The sequence below is a fragment of the Vulpes vulpes genome, chromosome 1, assembly GCF_048418805.1.
Source record: "Vulpes vulpes isolate BD-2025 chromosome 1, VulVul3, whole genome shotgun sequence".
Lineage (NCBI taxonomy): Eukaryota > Metazoa > Chordata > Mammalia > Carnivora > Canidae > Vulpes > Vulpes vulpes.
In genome coordinates this window covers 54323484-54343251 of record NC_132780.1, presented here as the reverse complement: position 1 = coordinate 54343251, position 19768 = coordinate 54323484, and the positions used below count along the sequence as shown (strand labels likewise).

At 34.7% G+C, this 19768-nt stretch overlaps 1 pseudogene; it reads right to left on the bottom strand.

Annotated features, from left to right (window-relative positions):
- LOC112930943 (pre-mRNA-splicing regulator WTAP-like) overlaps positions 1-18362 on the bottom strand; it is a 54842-nt pseudogene extending 36480 nt beyond the window's left edge.
- Positions 18363-19768: the final 1406 nt, after the last annotated feature.

Here is a 19768-nt window from a genome sequence, read left to right as displayed (position 1 = left end):
TGAATTTATAAGTGGTTTTACTGGAGAATTTTACTAAGTACTTAAAGAAGAAGTAATATCAGTCCTATACAGTCTCTTCAAGAAAACAGAAAAGGAAGCAACACTTCCCAACATTTTTAGGGGTCTAACATTACCCTAGTACCAAAACCAGATGAAGATTGCAGAAAAAAACAAGTTAATTTCTCATGAACATAGACACAAAAATTTTCAACAAACTATTAGTAAATTGAATCCAGCATTATATTGAAAAAAATATGCAAAATGACCCAAGAGATTTATTCCAATTATGCAAGGCTAGTTCAACACCTAGATATCTATTAATGTATCTATATGCTAAAAATTGCAAAACCATGATGAAAGAAATAAAGATCTAAATAGATGGATAGGGAAACTATGTTCATGGATTGGAACGCTCCACATAATAAAGATGTCAGTTCTGCAGAAACTGATCGATAGGTGAAACACAATTCCTATCACATTTTCAGCAAGATTTTTTTCTTGTAAATGTAGACAAATATATCTTAAAATAAATATGAGATGGCAAAAGAATAGAATAGTTCAAGGAATTTTGGAAAAAAAGAATAAAGCTAGAGGAATCACACTACCCAATCTTAATATACAGTTTTATATATTTTTTTTCCTCTGGCTCTACTTAACATGCTCAATCTTTCTAGCTTTTGAATATATAAAAAAACAATTATAATGATGAATGTGTTTTCATGTTCTGTCTGCTAATTCTAACATCTGTTTCGGTTCTGGGTCAGTTACAATTGATTGCTTTTTCTCCAAACACAATTTCCTGCTTCTTTGGATGTTTGTTGATTTTTTTAAAATTAAATGACAGGAAATATAAATCTTACTTGGTTGGATGCTATATACTTTTGCATTTCTAGGACTATTCTTGGCCTTTATTCTCAGTGCAGTTAAGTTGCTTGAGAAAAATTTGATTCACACTGGTCTTGTTTTTACAATCTGTTTTTCAGAACAAGAGCAGCGCTTAATCTAGAACTGATCTTACTCCATTACTAAGTCAAGACCCTTCTGAGTACTCTATCCAATGGGCCTTGGGCTATGAGGTTTCCCACTCTGGCTGGTGGGAGCAGTCCGTGTTTCTGGTCCCGGGTGAGCTCCAGGGACTGCTTTATCTATGTATTTCAGGTGTTTTTTTTTGTTCTTGCTGTTGTTTCCCTCAGCTATGGGTGGTCGCCTCACATCCATGCACCAATGAGTAATTGTCTGTGCCCTGGAGGCAAACCCTCAACAGTTCTAGGGAGTTTACTCTCTGGGAAGCTATCTTCTCACTAGTGCTCTTTCCTTTGACTCTGGTCACCTTGGTCTTTCTGGATTTCCAGTCCTGGTTTCTCTGCCCAGGGAGTCTGCTAGGCTCTTTCTGTGTGACCCTTTCTTGCACAGAAGCCTGGACATCCCTTCAAGTCAGTAAGCTGAGGCATTACAGAACTCACCTCATTTGTGTCCCATATCGCAGGGATGACTATCCTTCATCTCATGTATTGAAAAATATTGTTTTATATATTTTATTTGCTTTTTTGAATTATTTCAAACAGGTGGGTAAATTCAGTACTGTTGCTCCTTCTTGACCAGATGTGAAAAATCCCACCATTCTATTTTAGTTCTGTTGTATTCCGATGATTTAAATCTCCTGACTTCTCTCCCTTCTTCCAATCTAGTAACTTCCTTTTGCTACAACCAAAGTCATTCTTTTAAAATGCACAGTTGGTCAAATACTGAAAAACTTCATGGCTTCTCACAGCATTTGACATGAAGAATAAAATCTAATAAAAGCTCAATAAAGTTTACAGGGCTTCTGTTCAAATCTGGCCTTATGCCTTCTAATCCAACGTCTTTAGGACTTCCTTTCATAGCCTATACTCCAGCCACGCTCAGCTTGGAGCTCTTCAGATGTGTGAATAGTCCTGGGTCTTTATTTTATTTTATTTTTTATTTACTTTTTAATTTTTTATTTAGTCCTGGGTCTTTAGATAGTCATACATCCTTGCACTTTGCTCCTGGCTGATCATCATTTTCATTTACAAAATACTGTCTCTAGGTTTTAACTCAGTACCTGGCATGTACCAGGTGCACACCAAAAACTCCCTTTAGCGTATTGTTATTTAGGGTTGGTGTGGGGAGGACAGAGTTGAAAACAGAAACTGATCTGGGATACTTGTGACTTTAAAAAAGAATTAAATGAATTCTAAATAAAATAATGTCGCCAATGCTTATATTCTCAACATCTTTCTATTTCTACTGAATAGTTATGAGTATGACTGTTTTCAACAGCAAGTTTGCGATGGAGTTTGTCCACCTGCTGCCTTTTCCCATCGCTCCTACTGAGTCCTTTGGCCTTTCTCCAGGGCTCTCTATTTAGTGCCAGATTTTACCCAATTCAAGGTTGGCATAATCATTCAATTTTATTCCAGGAAAGGCCCTTCTACTCTTTCCCCAGGCCAGCTGGCATCTTCTTAAAATCCTTTCCAATATTCGTGGCCTATCTCACGTTCCAGGTTCCTCTTGCCTTGGCTTTTCCTCATAACACACCAGATTCTCTAATGAGGCAAAGGCTATTTGTCTTGACTGGTGGTGGGCAGGATTCCTAGTCCTATTACAAGTCACCAAGCAGAAATTATTTAACTAGAAAGAAAAGATGGCATTTAAATTTTTTAAAAAATGATCAAAGGATGAAAATAAAGAACAAAATCTTTTTTCTATACTTTAGATAAAGATCCACAAAAGAATATTCTCATACAAAACTACACTGCTAATTATTGACATATCAAACAGTTCTTTGGAACATGTTTCAAATGTATTTTTTTTTTTATTTGAATTACTTTAAAGTCTATGGACATGAATGATGTTTTTTGGAAAAATGATTATTTTTCTCTGCTTTTAATTTTTGAGAACTTCTTGAATAGAGACTGGGTTAATATTTGCATCATATTAAGTACAGGTGGTGCAAAGCACAATGTTTGATTTTGGGGACAAATATCAACAACAGTGCACATGTGGTTTCTCCCTTCATGTACCTATGTGTGAATAGATCACTAAAAGACAAGTTATTGGTTCAGTAGCTGAACTACAAAATTTTAGAGCATCTACAACGCCTGGCAGCATTACATAACTATTGTGCTTTTTTGTACTTTGCAGAACTGGTATATAAATTAAGATGTGGCTTTCTCTTTATCCTATTGTTTCTTTGTGTGCATCCCAGAGGCACAGAGCTGGATTAATATTTATCTTTATCACCAATCTCATCAGTGACTCTGGCATACCTTATTTAGTTTTTTTTTTTTCCTTTGTGGGCACTGATGTAATAGATACTAGTCAACCTAATACCTAGACTAGAGCATCTAACCATTTGGTTCTTGTCATTCCTGCCCCCTACCTGTCACCACCATCTAGTTACTATTATTTTGGATCATATGTGGGTATTATCTCACTTTTAAAAATATGTCTTAGTCATAGCGAAGTATCTTTACCAAGCAGATTGTTTTGTTTTACATTTGTTTACATTTACATTGTTTTACATTTTTAGCTTTATAAAAGTATATGATGCAGTATTTTTACCTTTTGGACTTACTTTTCCCACTTGAATTTAGATTGCTTACCTTCATTAGTATTGCTGTATGTAATATTTATTCATTATTTGACCCTATTACATTTTATAAACATATAATTTAGTCATCCACTTACCGGCAGAATTTTTGCTATTACAAACATTACTGATATAAACATTCTGCATATAAATCTGGTTTACTTTTGGAAGAGATTCTCTTTGATATAAAATTATCTGAGTTAACTGTAAGTTCCCTAGAAGTCATGAGAAAAAAAAATATGACATTGTCAGATTGAATTGTGTTATTATATGAACTTACATATCCCAAATTCTGTATATTGTGATATACATGTGTATAGAAATGTAATGAAAGTATTATATATACATATTTTAAAATATCAACTTTTTTTGAAAGTTAATTTTGTTGGGAATTTCAAATTTGCTGTGCAAGGATGAAATTCAACCTGCAAACATTTTTCTTTGTTGTCTTATTTAAAAGATATATACTCTTTTCCTGTTTAAAAAAAAAAAAGAGCTCAGTACTCTTTTGTGTCTCACTTGTATATTGGTTCACGGGAACACAACATCCATTTCTGCATGGCACAAGATTTCTTATGTTCAGCTCAAAAAAGTAAGGTAGGAGTTGTGACTAGATTGGACAAACTGGGAAAAACTAGGAAGCATTGTCCAAATATCATTTTCTCCTATTCTAGAGCACAGAAGTTTCCACAAGCAATTTGGAATAAACACACCCACTAATACCTGTTCAATGCTGATACCCTTCAACATCACTCTCAATGGCCTGAAAAAATGAGGTTATTTCTTTGTCCTAAGCCTTCTTACTCAAATCATTTATCTCGTATCTCCCTTTTACAAAAACAAAACTGCACTAAACTTTTTTCCACAACCAGGTGGGACAATGGCCAGTGCTTCCTGAAAGTAACAGATGATTCACAGTGGTTCCTTTTAGGGCTGACTTCATGCTCTGAGATTTTTAAGTTTGCATTTGTAACTTATTACTTTACCACAAGGGAGCACTAAGCAGCCCTCATAAATCCAAGAATCAGCTCTTTCATTTGCTATAACTCATTTATCCAGAACAGTGAAATGTTTCTACTGGATTCACTTGGAGCTGTTCAGACTCAGAGAACTTTCCTACGTTGTTAGAGATACTGTGTGGAGGAGCAAAAGATGAATCCTCTTCACAAAGAAAATACCAATAGATAAGAATTTCTTTTTTTTAAGAATTTCTTTATTATGATTTATTATTGTCTTTAAAACTGTTTCATAAAAAAACTGTTTCATAAATTGAGGCATGAAAATTAATTTAGTCAGGGATTTTTTTTATTTCTTTGGCACTTAAAAAATAGTTTTCCTCTCTAAAAAACGTTTTAATTACTTGGGAGAAATAGTGATAGGATTTTAGTATATATTCTAATTATGAACTGTAAAAGTTTCATATATTATGTTAGAATCGTACCAATTTTTCTTCATTACTTAGATTAAATAAAATTGTATATTGAGTTTTTATGAGCCTTCCGCAAACCAAAAGGGACTTTGCATACTGCATATACCAACCTGAACTGTTGGAGTGGGTTGTTTCGTTTCACAAGAAAAGCAAGGAAAGAAGGAAAATAGTGCCCCCCACCTAATTATGTCTATGTATTAAAAGCACATCACATCACCTTTGTCATATCATTGACAAAAAATGCAATCATTTTGCTTTTAGATACAGCTTTGCCACTGTTAACATATAGATTGACCACGTCACGTCCTTTCATCTCCAGTGAGCATTTATTAGCTGCCTAATTCCTTGGGGAATCGAGGTTAATAACAACAATAGCAGATTAAAAAGCTTCTTTAAGCCATTCACTGTCTATTAGAAAAGCAGTGGAGATGGACTTATTAGAAAGCAGTGCGAAGGGTCAAATCTTTTTTTCAGTATTCATTGGAGAGTTTACATTAACAACAATCGGAAAGAATTTACTTGAAAGGAACACTGTCTTAGATCATGCTTTTATTTATTTATTTTTTTTATTTAAGGTTTTATTTATTTATTCATGAGAGACACAGAGAGAGAGAGAGGCAGAGACACAGGCAGAGGGAGAAGCAGGCTCCATGCGGGGAGCCCAATGCGGGACTCGATCCCAGGACCCCAGGGTCATGACCTGGGCTGAAGGCAGATGCTCAACCGCTGAGCCACCCAGGGGTCCCAAGATCATGTTTCTAGAGTGGGTAGTAGAAGTAGCCCTGATTTGGGAGGCAACTCTGGGTTTTAGTCTCTGCTCACTCAATAAATAATACTTTGGCAAAAGATCTAGTTTCCTCATTTGTAAAATACAATAGTTAGAGTAAACGATATTTCCATTTTCTCTGAACTTTAACATGCTGTGATTCTACTTGTGTGACTGCATAATTAAGAGATTTGTCCTACCAACATGCAAAAGAAACTGTATTACAAACTGAACGTTTTATAGTATCCAGACAATAAATATATTGTGGACTTTTGATTTTGAACATAAAGACATTATTCATTTTTACAGTGTAGTTGAGCAGTAGGGACCTTGCCAGTGTGATAGGCACAAAACGACCCCTACACACAAAATAATCCTTTGAATACAACATTCCAGTTTACTGCCATTCATCACTGTAAGTTTCTTAGTAAGCTAATTGGCTTGATAATTGAAAATATGGAAAATCATTCCAAGAAATATTTTATATTGAAGATTTAACATTGTGAGATTTTACTGAGGACTTCCTTATTTCCTGTCATATGTATCATCACCTTTAATTTGCATTTAAAATTATTTCAAAAAATAAAAATAAAAAATAAAATTGCTTGTTTCTTAGGGAAACTATCAGACATATAAAAGATAAATGTTATAATACAGTCTCATGTATTCATCACAGTTTGGTGTTTTTTTGTTTTTGTTTTTGTTTTTGTTTTTGTTTTAGTATAATTGACGTACAATGTTACATTAGTTTCAGGTCTACAGCTTAGTGATTGGACAACTCTACAGCGTGTGCTGTGCCCACCACAAGTGGAGCTCCCATCTGTCACCAAACACTGCTATTAAAATACCATTGATTATATTCTCTAGGCTACACCTTTTATCCCCGTGGCTTATTCATTTTATAACTTGAAACCTGTATGTCCCACTCCCACTCATAGATCAGCTTTTTGTTTGTTTATTTGTTTTATTTTTTTTTAGATTTCACATATAAGTGAAATCATATGGTATTTTCATGAGTTATCTCCCTTTGGACCCATCCATGTTGTTGCAAATGGCGAGATCTTGTCATTTTTAAGTCTGAGTAATACTCCATTGTGTGTGTGTGTGTGTGTGTATCATACCTTCTTTATCCATTCATCTGTCAAGGGAGAGTTGGGCTGCTCCCAAATCTTGGCTATAGTAAATAATGCTGTAATAAACCTAGAGGTGCATGTATCTTTTTGAACTGATGTTTATGCTTTCTTTGGGTAAAATACTCAAGGGTGGAATTACTGGATCATATGGTATTTCTGTTTTTACGTTTCGAGGAGCCCCTATACTGTTTTCCACAGTGGCTGCACCAATGTGCATTCCCACCAACAGTGCACAAGGGTTCCTGCTTCTCCACATCCTCACCAGCACTTGTTTTTCTTGTGTTTTTGATTCAACCCATTCTAACAGATGAGAAGTGATACCTCATTGTAGTTTTAATTTATATTTCCCTGATGATGAGTGATGTTGAATATCTTCCATGTGTCTGTTGGCCATCTGGATGTCTTCTTTGGAAAAATGTCTATTCAGTTCCTCTGCCCATTTTTCAATTATATCATTTTTTTACATTAAGGTTTTATAAATTCTATATTTTGAATATGAACCTGTTATTGGTTATATACTTTGTAAATATCTTCTCCCATTCAGTAGGTTTCCCTTTGGTATTGTTGATGGTTTGTGCAAAGCTGTGCAAAGCTTTTTATTGTGATGTAATCCTAGTAATTTGTTTTTGCTTTTGTTTCCTTTGCCTTGGAAGACCTATCTAAGAAAATATTACTATGGCTGATGTCAAAGAAATTGCTACCTGTGTTTTCTTTTAGGATTTTTATGTTTTCAGGTCTCACATTTGGGTCTTTAATCCGAGTTTGTTTTTATGTACAATATAAGAAAGTGGTCCAGTTTCACTCTTTCCTTTTTTTTTTTTTAAACAAACAAGCACTCCATTTCATTGTAGGATTTTTTAAAAATTTATTTATTCATGAGAGACACACAAAGAGAGATGGAGGCAGAGACACAGGCAGAGGGAGAAGCAGGCTCCGTGCAGGGAGCCCAATGTGGGACTCAATCCCAGGTCTCCAGGATCACGCCCTGAGCTGAAGGTGACACTAAACCGCTGAGCCACCTGGGCTGCCCCAATTTCACTCTTTCACATGTAGTTGTTCAATTTATTAAAAAGACTCTCTTATCCCCATTGTATAGTCTTGCCTCCTTTGCCACAGATTAACTGACCATATAAATCGGGTTTATTTCTAGGCTCTCTATTCTGTTTTATTGATCAGTGTGTTTGTTTTTGTACCAGTACCATACTGTTTTGATGACTATAGCTTTGAAGTAGATCTTAAAATCTGGAATTGTGACACCTCCAGTTTTTGTTCTTTCTTGAGTGCTTTGTCTATTTGAGGTCTTTTGTGGTTCCATACAAATTATAGGATACTTTGTTTCAGTTTTGTGAAAAATGCTGTTGATATTTTGACAGGGATCACATTGAATCTGTAGATTCTCTGGGTAGTATGGGCATTTTAGCAATATTAATTCTTCCGTTCCATGAGTGTGGGATATCTTTTCATTTTTTGTGTCATCTTCAATTTATTTCATCATGTTTTATGGTTTTCAGAGTAAACATCTTTCACCTTCATTAAATTTATTGCTAAGTATTTCATTATTTTTGGTAGAATTTTATTTTATTTATTTTAGTTTTTTTGGTAGAATTTTAAATGGAATTATTTTCTTAATATATCTTTCTGCTACTTCATTTTTAGTATATAGAAACACTACCTTGGGATCCCTGGGTAGCTCAGCGGTTTAGTGCCTGCCTTCCACCGAGGTTGTGATCCTAGAGTCCCAGGATCGAGTCCCACATCGGGCTCCCTGCATGGTGCCTGCTTCTCCCTCTGCCTGTGTCTCTGCCTCTCTCTATGTCTCTCATGAATAAACAAATAAAATCTTTAAAAAAAAAGAAACACTGCCAATTTCTGGGTATTATTTTTGTATTCTGCAAGTTTACTGAATTCATTTATTACTTCATATATGTTTGTCTAATATATAGATCTATTTATCATCTATCTACCTATCATCTATCTGTATTGGTGGAGTCTTTCTATGTATAGTATCATGTCACCTGCAAATAGTTACAATTTAACTACTTTCTTTCCAACATGGATGCCTTTTATTTCTTTTTCTTGTTTGATTGCTGTGGTTGAGTCTTCAAGGACTTTTTTGAATAAAAGTGGTGAGAGTGGACATCCTTGTCTTATTCCTGATCTTAGAGGGAAATCTCAGTTTTTCACCATTAAGTATGATGTTAGCTGTGGGTTTTTCATGTATGTCCTTTATTGTGTTGAGATATGTTCCCTGTAAACCTACTTCACTAAGTTTTTATCATTATCATACAGGTTTTTAAAAAGATTTATTTATTTTAGAGAGAGAGAAAGAGAGAGCATGGGGAAGGGGCAGAAGAAGATGGAGAGAGAGAATCTTGAGCAGACTCTCCACACTGAGTGCAAAGTCTGACCGAGGACTCAATCCCATACCCTGGGATCACAACCTGAGCTGAAACCAAGAATCAGAGGCTTAACTGACTGAGCCAGTCAGGTGTCCCTGTCATACAGATTTGTCATGACAAATCTTCATTGCTATGTGCTATCCACTGCTGATTATTTTCAAGGAAATTCCAACATTGCATCCTGTCATCTGTAAATGTAACGATAAAGCTATCTAATCCATTTATAAATCAAGTGTAGGCTTTTTCCTACTTCTTCAGTTGTTTGTATTTGACTTTCCTTCTCCCTTATGACCATTGCTATGAGCATGGTGTAAGCATGGTGGGTGATAAGGGATTCTGGGATGTCTCCTAATGTGTCTTATTATACAGTGTGCTTTAGTTTTGTTTGAGGTCGATCCCAGATGTACCATCTCCATGGATTGCTGCTGGGCCTGCCTGACTTTATGACTTAGGGGACCTAATCAAACACAGCTCAGGGTAAGCAGGTCCATATGTGTAGTCACTTGGTTTTCTATTATCAAGTTTTGGCATTACCGGAGTCTGGTAGCTCACCAGGAGCTATTTTTCAAAAAGTTCATAATTCTTCACTGCAAATGACACTACCTTGTTCCATCACCCCAGCTGCCTGTGGTTCAGTTGTTTTGTGATTCAACCATTAGGGCTTGCTGTAAATTCCTTACTAACTGTTTCTATCGCTGAGACTTTAATTTGATTATAGGTCTACAAACTTGTATAACCTAAGCAGCAGGTTTATTATGTCATAGGCTTAACCTGTTTCATATCCCTCTCTGCTCCAGCTCTAGTCCAATATAGCAGAATTTTATGGTATTCAGGATACAGACCAGATCAGTGTTCTTATGTGAGGAATGAGTTGCCTTCAGAGACTTTTAAAGATTTTATTTACTTATTCATGAGAGACACACAGAGAGAGGCAGAGACACAGGTAGAGGGAAAAGCAGGCTCCCTTGGGGAGCCTGATGTGGGACTCAGTCCTAAGACCCCAGGATCATGCCCTGAGCCAAAGACAGATGCTTGACTGCTGAGCCCCTGACTTCAGAAACTTAAGAAGTTGAAGAGGCACTGTGTTTCCTACTTTGTAGTTCGGGATACAAAATACAGTCATTTGTCACTTAATCAGAAAATGTCCTGCTGTGCAGGAGATCCTGACCACTGGATCTCTTAAAATTTTGCTGATATGTCAGATTCCTAAATCTTCATAGGCATTTTCTTCCTTTCATCTGGAGCTCATGTGTCTTACCAATGCTTCCAGTAGGCCAACCACCTTTTGCTTACCCTGCCTGATTGCATGATATCATTGATGTGATGGACCATGTGATGCTCTGGGGCATGCACATATGGTTCAGGTCTCTTCAGACTGAATAGTGACATGGAGCTAGAAAGTAAACTTAAATTTGAGGCAAACTGTGACGGTATTTTTCTGGATATTCCATATGACTGCAAACCTTTTCTGTTTATTTTTCCTGATTGGGATAGAAACACACATGCACTGTAACTCACTCATCCTCTCAATCTACAACGTACCATGTCCTTGAGGTTTTATTAATGTGCTTGAATAAAAATATCATGTTTGGCAATTGGGCTACTACTTGGTTGAGTTTGCAGCACTATATAGTCATTCTCCAGGATCCATGGTTTTTGTAGGAGCCACCTAGTATTATAAATGGATATAATACGATAGAGGCCACTCTCTACTCCATCGTCCACCCTCCTCTACCACATCTCACCTCCAGGATGTAATATTTTCTCTGATGTTCTATTTTGTCTGGGAGGGGAGAGGGGTGGAGAATAGCCCGACTATGATAGCTCTTGCCCCCCAAACCAAGGAACCAATGCAAGGGTTACTCCATCTGCCAAGAATACCTATCCCAATTATACATTCAGGGGTCACTGGGTCTGTGTGTCTAGTGAACCCACTATTTAAACTAGATTTTAGCCAGAATGTCATTTATTACCTCATTTGCCCCTGCCTCTAAAGGAGGCCATAATGATTCCGTGTGTCTCTAGAGATCAATGTCTAATAGATTCTGTGTCTAATAGTCCTCACCATGTTTGGTTATTCTTTAGCATGCAGAGACTTTAGGCTTGAGAAAATAGTCTTAGATCCCTCTGAACAATGACTGAAGAAGTCATTACCATATATATTTCCCATGGTATTGCAGGTCCCTAACTCCTGGGGAATTCACTTGTGTCTTTTCATATATTTTGGTATTGATTCCTAGCACAAATTTCTGGGTTGAATGGTAAGTATATGATTTGCTAGGTAGTTTCAAATTTCCTTCTGTAAGGGTTGTATTACTTTCCTTTCCCACAGCAATATTTGAGAACACCTATTTCCCTATAGTTTCACCAGAAGTATGTGAGCTAAATTTGGGAGTTTTGCTAATATTATAGGTGAAAAATATTTCAGTGTGATTCTAGTTTGCATTTTCTTATCATGAGGAAGACTGAATATTCTTTCATATGGTTAAGTGCTATTTGCAGTTCTTTTACTATGAACTCTGTTCTTAATCCCAGGAAATTTTTATAGGGTTTGTGAACTTTTTTCCTTCACAATTTTAGAAGAACTTTATACATTTGTGATATTAACTATTTTTGTGATAAATGTTTGAGATATTTTTCCTACTTTGTCATTTGATTTTTTTCTTATGGCTTTTTTTGATCATGCGTATTTATGTAATAAAAATATCAATATTTTGTCCTTGTAGCTTTCAGTATCTAAGTCATAGCAGGAAAGTCTCCTCACACCTAGGTTACATCACAACTCACCCATGGTTTTGTTAATTGATTGCTACTGGAATTTGATCCATTTGGAATTTGCCACCATGTATGGTATGAGCAATGGAAACAATGATATTTTTCCTCTATCCAGTTCTCCTAATACTGATTATTAAAAAGTTTTACTGAGCAATAGTTTTCCGTATGTAATTAAATATACAAACATGTACTAAAAATATATGAATGAATGAATTATGAATGAATGAATATATGTGTATATATGTTAAAATTCTGGGCTATTGGTCTGTCTGCCTATTTGCACATTAACACCTTAATTATAGAAACTGGGGATCCCTGGGTGGCTGAGCGGTTTAGCACCTGCCTTTGGCCCAGGGCATCATCCTAGAGTCCCAGGATCGAGTCCCATGTCAGGCTCCTGGCATGGAGCCTGCTTCTGCCTCTGCCTATGTCTTTGCCTCTCTCTCTCTCTCTATGTCTATCATGAATAAATAAATAAAATCTTAAAAAAAAAAGAAACTGTATATTCTTTTTTTTTAAATCACTTTATTTTTTTTAAGATTTTATTTATTTATTTATTTATTCATAGAGACAGAGACAGAGAGAGAGAAAGGCAGAGGCACAGGCAGAGGGAGAAGCAGGCACCATACAGAGAGCCTGACGTGGAACTCGATCCGGGATCTCCAGGATCACGCCCTGGGCTGCAGGCGGCGCTTAACCGCTGAGCCACCGGGGCTGCCCAGAAACTGTATATTCTATATTAATAAAAATGTATAGGAGGGCTAGTCACCCCCTCTAGACATTAATCTTTTTTCAGGGATTTCATGTCAATTCTTATTTATTTATTCTTCCATATGAACTTTATAATAATGTTATCTAGTTCAAGAAAAAAATCCTTGATGATATTTCTATTGAGCTTACATTAAATTTATAAATTAACTTAGAGAGTACTAATGTCTTCACGGCACTAAGTCTTTTTGTCCACAAATACTTTGGTGTCTTTGGTGATTTCAGTGTGTAGGTTTTGTATATTTCTTAGTAAGTTTACTTCTTAATTTATATGTATATGCACTGTATAGTATATTAATTCATCTACATATATAATTTGTTAATCTAAATATGCACACTTGCTGTCATAGATGGGGTTTAGCCAGGTTTGTTTGTATATATGAAGCTATTGTTTGATAGTTTCTCTATTATTTTTTTTGTTATACCCAAAGATAGAATTTTTGATTTGTAAATAGAATTTACTTCCATCTTTCCAAGTATTATGACTTTAATTGCTTCCTTGTGTTTAGTTTATTTGGCTAAAATCTCCAATAAAAATGTTAAGTAGTAATGAATGTAATGTGTAGTTTTGTCACATTTTTAAATGTACAGAACAGTTCTAATATTTTCCCATTAGGTAAGATTGGCTTTGGACTGAGATGGATATATTTTATGAAGATAAGGAAGTACCAATTAATTCTATTTTTTTAAAAAAGAGAAGCTGTCAAACTTGTAATATATTGTTTCTTTATGTATGGAAATGACCTTTGTTTTTCTTCTTAGTTCAGAAGATATGGGTATTATATAAAATGATACAAACCTCATTTACTTGTGCTATATTATCTTTTAATATGTCATACATCAAATTTTTTAAAAATTTTGTTAATATTTTGGATGTTTTTTTGCTTTAAGTATTTGTGGGTGAGTTTGAATTGTAGTATTTTTTGTTTGCTTGTATCATTGCCTGGTTTGGGAATCAATGTTATACTTTTTTCATAATGTAATTATGTCTTTCTTTTTCTATCCTCTGGAGTAGCTGTGTTGGAAGAATCTAATTTTAAAGAATTAGTATAATTCTCTGTTTGTTTTTTAATTTGTTTGTTTGTTCTTTAATGGGTCCCAGGTGAACTCTAACCATTTTTTCTTTTTATTTTTGATGAATGGTATGTTTAAGCTTTCTATTTCCATCGGGGTCAATTTTGTTAAGTTGAACTTTTGGGATAAAATTATCCTTTTCATCTAGATCAAATAACATTGGCATAGAGATGTGTAAAGTATTCTTTGACATTTTGACATATTTCCTGTCTTACCTATATGTCATTTCTTCTATTTTCTTTCTGTGGCTATTTCAGTTAATGTATCTATTTTGTTAACAATTTCAAAGATCTGGGCTTTGAATGTACTAGTTCTATTTTTCTGTGTTACTGTTTATTTTTTCTTTATTTTTATTCCTTTCTTCTGGTTACTTTTAGTTTATTTTGTGGTTCTTTCCCTTAATTTTTAGTTGGATTTTAAAAGTTCAGTTATTTTTAATGGTAGTTTTTATTGATTTAAGTACATAATACTATTAATTAGCCTATGATACTTGTCTTAACTATATTTCATATATTTTTATTCTGATATTTCCTGTGTTTACTATTATTATATTTTTTTAAACAAAACTATTATTATATTTTAAAACTTGTTTTACATTTCTCTTTGCTTAATAATGTGTTTTGAATTTTCAGTTGGATAAAACTCTCAATTTAGAAAATTCATTTAGTTTAATTTTTTGAAGTATGATCAAATAATAGTGATTGTATTATTTCTACTTTTTCAAATATGTTGAGGTTTTTAGTGGCCTATATTGTTCTATGTCCTTACTTATTTTTTCCATATTATTTGTCTTGAATTGTTAGAGGTATGTTAAAATTTCTCACTGGTAGTTTATTTCCGTTTCTCCTTAAATCTGTGGATACTACATCATGAAAGATTTTGTTGTGTTATTTATATTTATTAACATAAATATTAATAATTTGTACATCTTCATTGTGAATTGCAAACTTTATAAAGTATTTTGCTTTGTTTTCTTAAATATTTTGGGTTTGAATTCTACCTTGTAAAAATAAAGATTGAGATCACTTGCTTTCTTACTTTCTTTTTTCCAATTACTTTCTCATTTTTTCTACTTTCCTGATGTAGCATTGTCTAACCCCATTTTTTAACCTCTCTGAAACTCTTTTTTTTAATTTAATTTTGTTTTTTTGTTTATTTTTAAGATTCTATTTATTTATTCATGAGAGACACACAGAAGCAGAGACATAGGCAGAGGGAGAGGCAGGCACCCTGCAAGCAACCCGATGTGGGACTCGATCCCAGGACCCTGGGATCATGCCCTGAGCCAAAGGCAGATGCTCAACCATTGAGCCACCCAGGTGCCCCTGAAACTCTTTTTTCAAAATATGACTTCAGAATGAAGCATAATGTTAGATTTTGCTTTGTTAGCAATTTGAATTTTACTCTTTAAATAGGAAAAGTAAGCCCACTTACTTTTATCAGCGCAATTAATATGATTATCTTCATTTTTACGATGTTAGTTTTTATTATTTCATTTATTTTTAAATCATTGCCCTTTGGGTTTTAATATGAATATTAACGAATTTAGTGTATTTGTTTCCTAGGACTACTGTAACAAACTATCACAAATTTGTTAATTTAAAACAACAGAAATTTATTCTGTCAAAGTTTATTGGCCAAATATCCACACTCAGAAGGACCACACTCCCTCCAGAGAACTCTAAGATCTCATTCCTTCCTTTCTCCAGCCTTTGATGGCATTTGGCATTCCTTTGTTACGTAGCACCAATGTTGGCCTCCAGGGCCAATTACCTACAACTCTTCAGTCTGCTCTTTATGTGTCTCTTACAAAGTTTTTGTCATTGGATTTAGTGCATGTTCAGATAATTCAAGACAATCTTATCCCAAGGTCCTTAATTTAATTACATCTGCATAGCCCTTTTTTTCTAAATAAGATATAATATTTACAGGATCCAGGTATGTGATATGGATCTTTTGAGTGCCATTTTTCCCTTTTATAATTTTTATTATGAAAAATTATTCAATCATCTAACAACCTGCAACATTCTGACTTACTTGACCATTCTCTATGTTTACTAAACTGTTTTAAAGTGAATCACAGTCATGTCATTTCAACTCCTAAGTGTCAATATGTATCTCAAAAAAGGTGGAGACATTTTCTTACATAACCATAGTATCATCATCACGTCGGTATAATTATAAATAATTTTATTATGATCTAATCCCTAGTACGTATTCAGATTTCATCAGTCATCTAAAAGTATCTTTTTGTGGTTACTTTGAAATAGAATCCAAGAAAGGAACTTTCACTGTATTTGGTTATTATGCTTTTTAGATTATTTGTGTTGTAAAATGGTCTTTACTCCTTTAGTTTTTTTACACAATTAACTTATTGAAGAAACCAGGTCAGATGTCCTGAGGAGTTCTAGAATTTGTACATTTCTTCCTGTGGTGTCATTTAGCTTCTTTCTCTCTCTCCAGTATTTTCTATCAACTGGAATTTAAATGTAGAAGTTTATAATTAGGTTCAAATTGTTTTCAGGTGTCATTTTTGGACTACCTAAGTTAGTATCTCTTCTCCCTTTCCATATACAGTATAAAATAACTATAGTGTATTTATCCTCTTACAAGATAGTGACTATACTCTTTTCTTTTTAACCATCTGTTAATTTTAGTTCTATAGGTAAATATTTACTTAAGTCATCTTCCAGACATCATGCTGATGACTTCCAATTTTTTTTTAGGTTGCCTGAAAATTTTCTTTAATGGATTCTTTCAGAAGTGCTTCTGTAAGCAATATTCTCTGGGTTTTTAATGTTCCTAATAGTTGGATAATTTCATTTGGCTTATATATGCTGTATGTGTATATATGTATGGTAGTTTGCCTGAATATAAAACTCATTAGCTTATATTTTCTTTTACTTTGTTTCTGAAATATGTTTCTTCAATGTCTTCTTGCATAAAATGTTGACTAGTCTAACAAAAACCTAATTTCCTTTTCCTTTAGGTGTTTTGATGTTTTTATCTAAATGCTTAACCCGTCTCTCCCCCACCACTTTTTCCTCATTTTTCCTAAAATGTAATAGTTTACCTGAAAGTATCTGTGAGTTTCCTGTTTTAGATCATTTATCCACATATACAGTGTGCCTTACAGTATATACTTTCAACTTCTCTTTTTTCATTAAATTGTTTTGAATTGTGTTTTTAGTATTTGTTCTGTTTTACAGTGTTGATTTTCATATATTGGATCTTTAGTATCTTCTGGTGATAGCTTTCGTTTTATTTTGAATCACTTTTTGTCTTCATTCTAGTTTGATTTTTAAACATCAGTTCCTCTGCATCTTCTTAAGTCATTATTCATGTTGGTGTACGTGTCCCTTCTAGTTTTGCCTTTATTTCCAAAGTGATTTTTTTCTTTTGTTTATAATGCTAATTTTTGTCAGCAATCTTTCAAATAATATTTTTGTCCAGTAATCACATTTATAACTTTGTGTAAGTATTATTTAAGTTGTTAATTCATAGCTTATAGCAATTTCTTAATTTCTTCGGACTAATTTTTAATGGTTGGGTGTTTGTGGAAATGTATTTCTAGTGCACCTCCATTGTCTGTAGATACATAAACTTTCCCTTTAATCTCATTTTTATTATAATAATTTCTTTTTTTTTTTTTTTTAAAGATTTTATTTATTTATTCATGATAGTCACAGAGAGAAAGAGAGAGAGAGACAGGCAGAGACACAGGCTCCATGCAGGGAGCCCGACATGGGATTCGATCCCGGGTCTCCAGGATCGCGCCCTGGGCCAAAGGCAGGCGCCAAACCACTGCGCCACCCAGGGATCCCTATTATAATAATTTCATCTGTGAATTTACTGCAATCATTTTCATTGCTCATGCTTGAGATTACTTTTCTTGTATTATTAGGAAAGAAGAATGGATAATATTACATTTCCTGGCATTATGGTTCTAGACCTCCCTCTTCTGTTGGTTTAGTGAAGTGTTGAAAAAAATGTGTTGATGCTCTCTGAGATATGGCTTTTCCCTCTCTAATATTAGATGACCTTTTTTTTTCTATATGCCTCCCTCTTCTTTCCCATGCCCTGCTCAATTTGGATTCTGTCCCCAAGAAGTTTTGGAAGCGGCTTTGACTATTTTATCTGTTTGGTTTTTAAAAGAGTTCAAGGACTTAGACTACTCCAATACCATATGACCTTACCATTTCTTCCTACATTGTACTCACAAACTGGACCCTGTCAAATCCTTTGCCAAATTAGTTACTATTCCCATATTTGCTTTCCAAGCCTTCCAGAGCTTGGTGATTTGAGGGTTCTCTAGCTGTGCTTGGAAGTCACTGTGCTTGTCCTTTGCTTCTTCCTGCACAGTCATGTAGCAGGGCTGTTTGGGTTTTGTTCTTGAGGTATGCATTTTTACTTGTTAACATTTTAAGGTTCATGAGGATAATTTTCACCCAGTACTGATGTAGAGGCTTTCCATAGTTTTTGATTTTGCTGCTCTGAGTGCCCATCTGTTTTTATGGGAACATTAACAAAGATTCAAAAACTACATGTATTGGTTTGCCAAGCTGCCATAACAATGTATCACAGACTGAGTGGTAGAGTTCTGGAGGCTGGAACTCCTGGAAATAAAATCAGAGGGTTAGAAGTGAGAGAATGTGTATGTCTGTCCAAATTGCCCAGGGAAGGCTGACAAATTATAGTAGACTTCGGGAAGTAATTGAGAAATAATTGGAAAGTGATGATGTAAACAACTCTTGGTAACCTGAAAGTTGGGCAGAGGAAGTGCTAGACCACCTGAGAAAAGAAAGTGAAAGCTGATTAAGACTTTTAAGATATATTTTGTGTTCCAGCAAATTTAAGATTAATCTATCAAGCATATTGCAATATGCTTGATGGATTCAAAATAAGGTGAAAATTGTAGATTACTTTTAGTTTATAAACTATATTTACATTTTCTCAATGCTGATGGAAGGAAAAAAATGAAGACTTATTTAGCTTTGATAATTTTGAAGGAGGTTTGCACAAATGTTACTTCATCTACTCTCTGCAAAAACACTTTAATGTATTTGCTAATGCTCATATATTACAAATGAAAAAAATTAAGCCCAGAGAGTTGAAGTAATTTCCTTAAGAACATATATTTCATAAATGTTAAAGTTAAGATGTGACTTCAGGTCTCTCTGACTTCAAAGTTCATGTTTTCTCCATTATCATGCTGTGCCTCACAAGAGGCCACTATGCTTTAGAAGTGTAATAAGATATATATTAGAGACTTGACAATGAGAAGGTAGAGGAAAGGATCAGCATGAAAAATCTGGGGAAGGGGGATGAGTTAGGGAATAATCATATACTTTTTGAGGTTGAGGATTACATCTAGTCATTTTTCTATCTCCTGTGTTCAGCACAGTATATTAGCATATTGGCCTCTTTTTAAATTTCTAAGGGAATGCAATGGGAGAAGTTAAGATGGCCGAGTAGTAGGGGGACCCTTGGCTTGTCTCATCCCTTGAATACAGCAAGATCAACATCAAATCATTTCAAACAACTAGGAAATCGATCTGAGGATTAAGAAAACAATCTGCACATTTGGAGGGAGAGAATGTGGCAGACACGAGGTTGAGAGATGTGAATTGGGAGAGAAAAGCCCAGGTACTATGGAAGGAATGGAGCACTTTTCACACAGAGAAGTCAGTGGTATGAGGGTCTCATCTGGGAGAAGTCTGGGACACAGAAGAGGACATTGTTCACTTTTCTGTGAGGTCCTCCTGAACAGTGACAGCCACAAGTTCCCCTCCAGTGAGGAGAGGGTGGAGT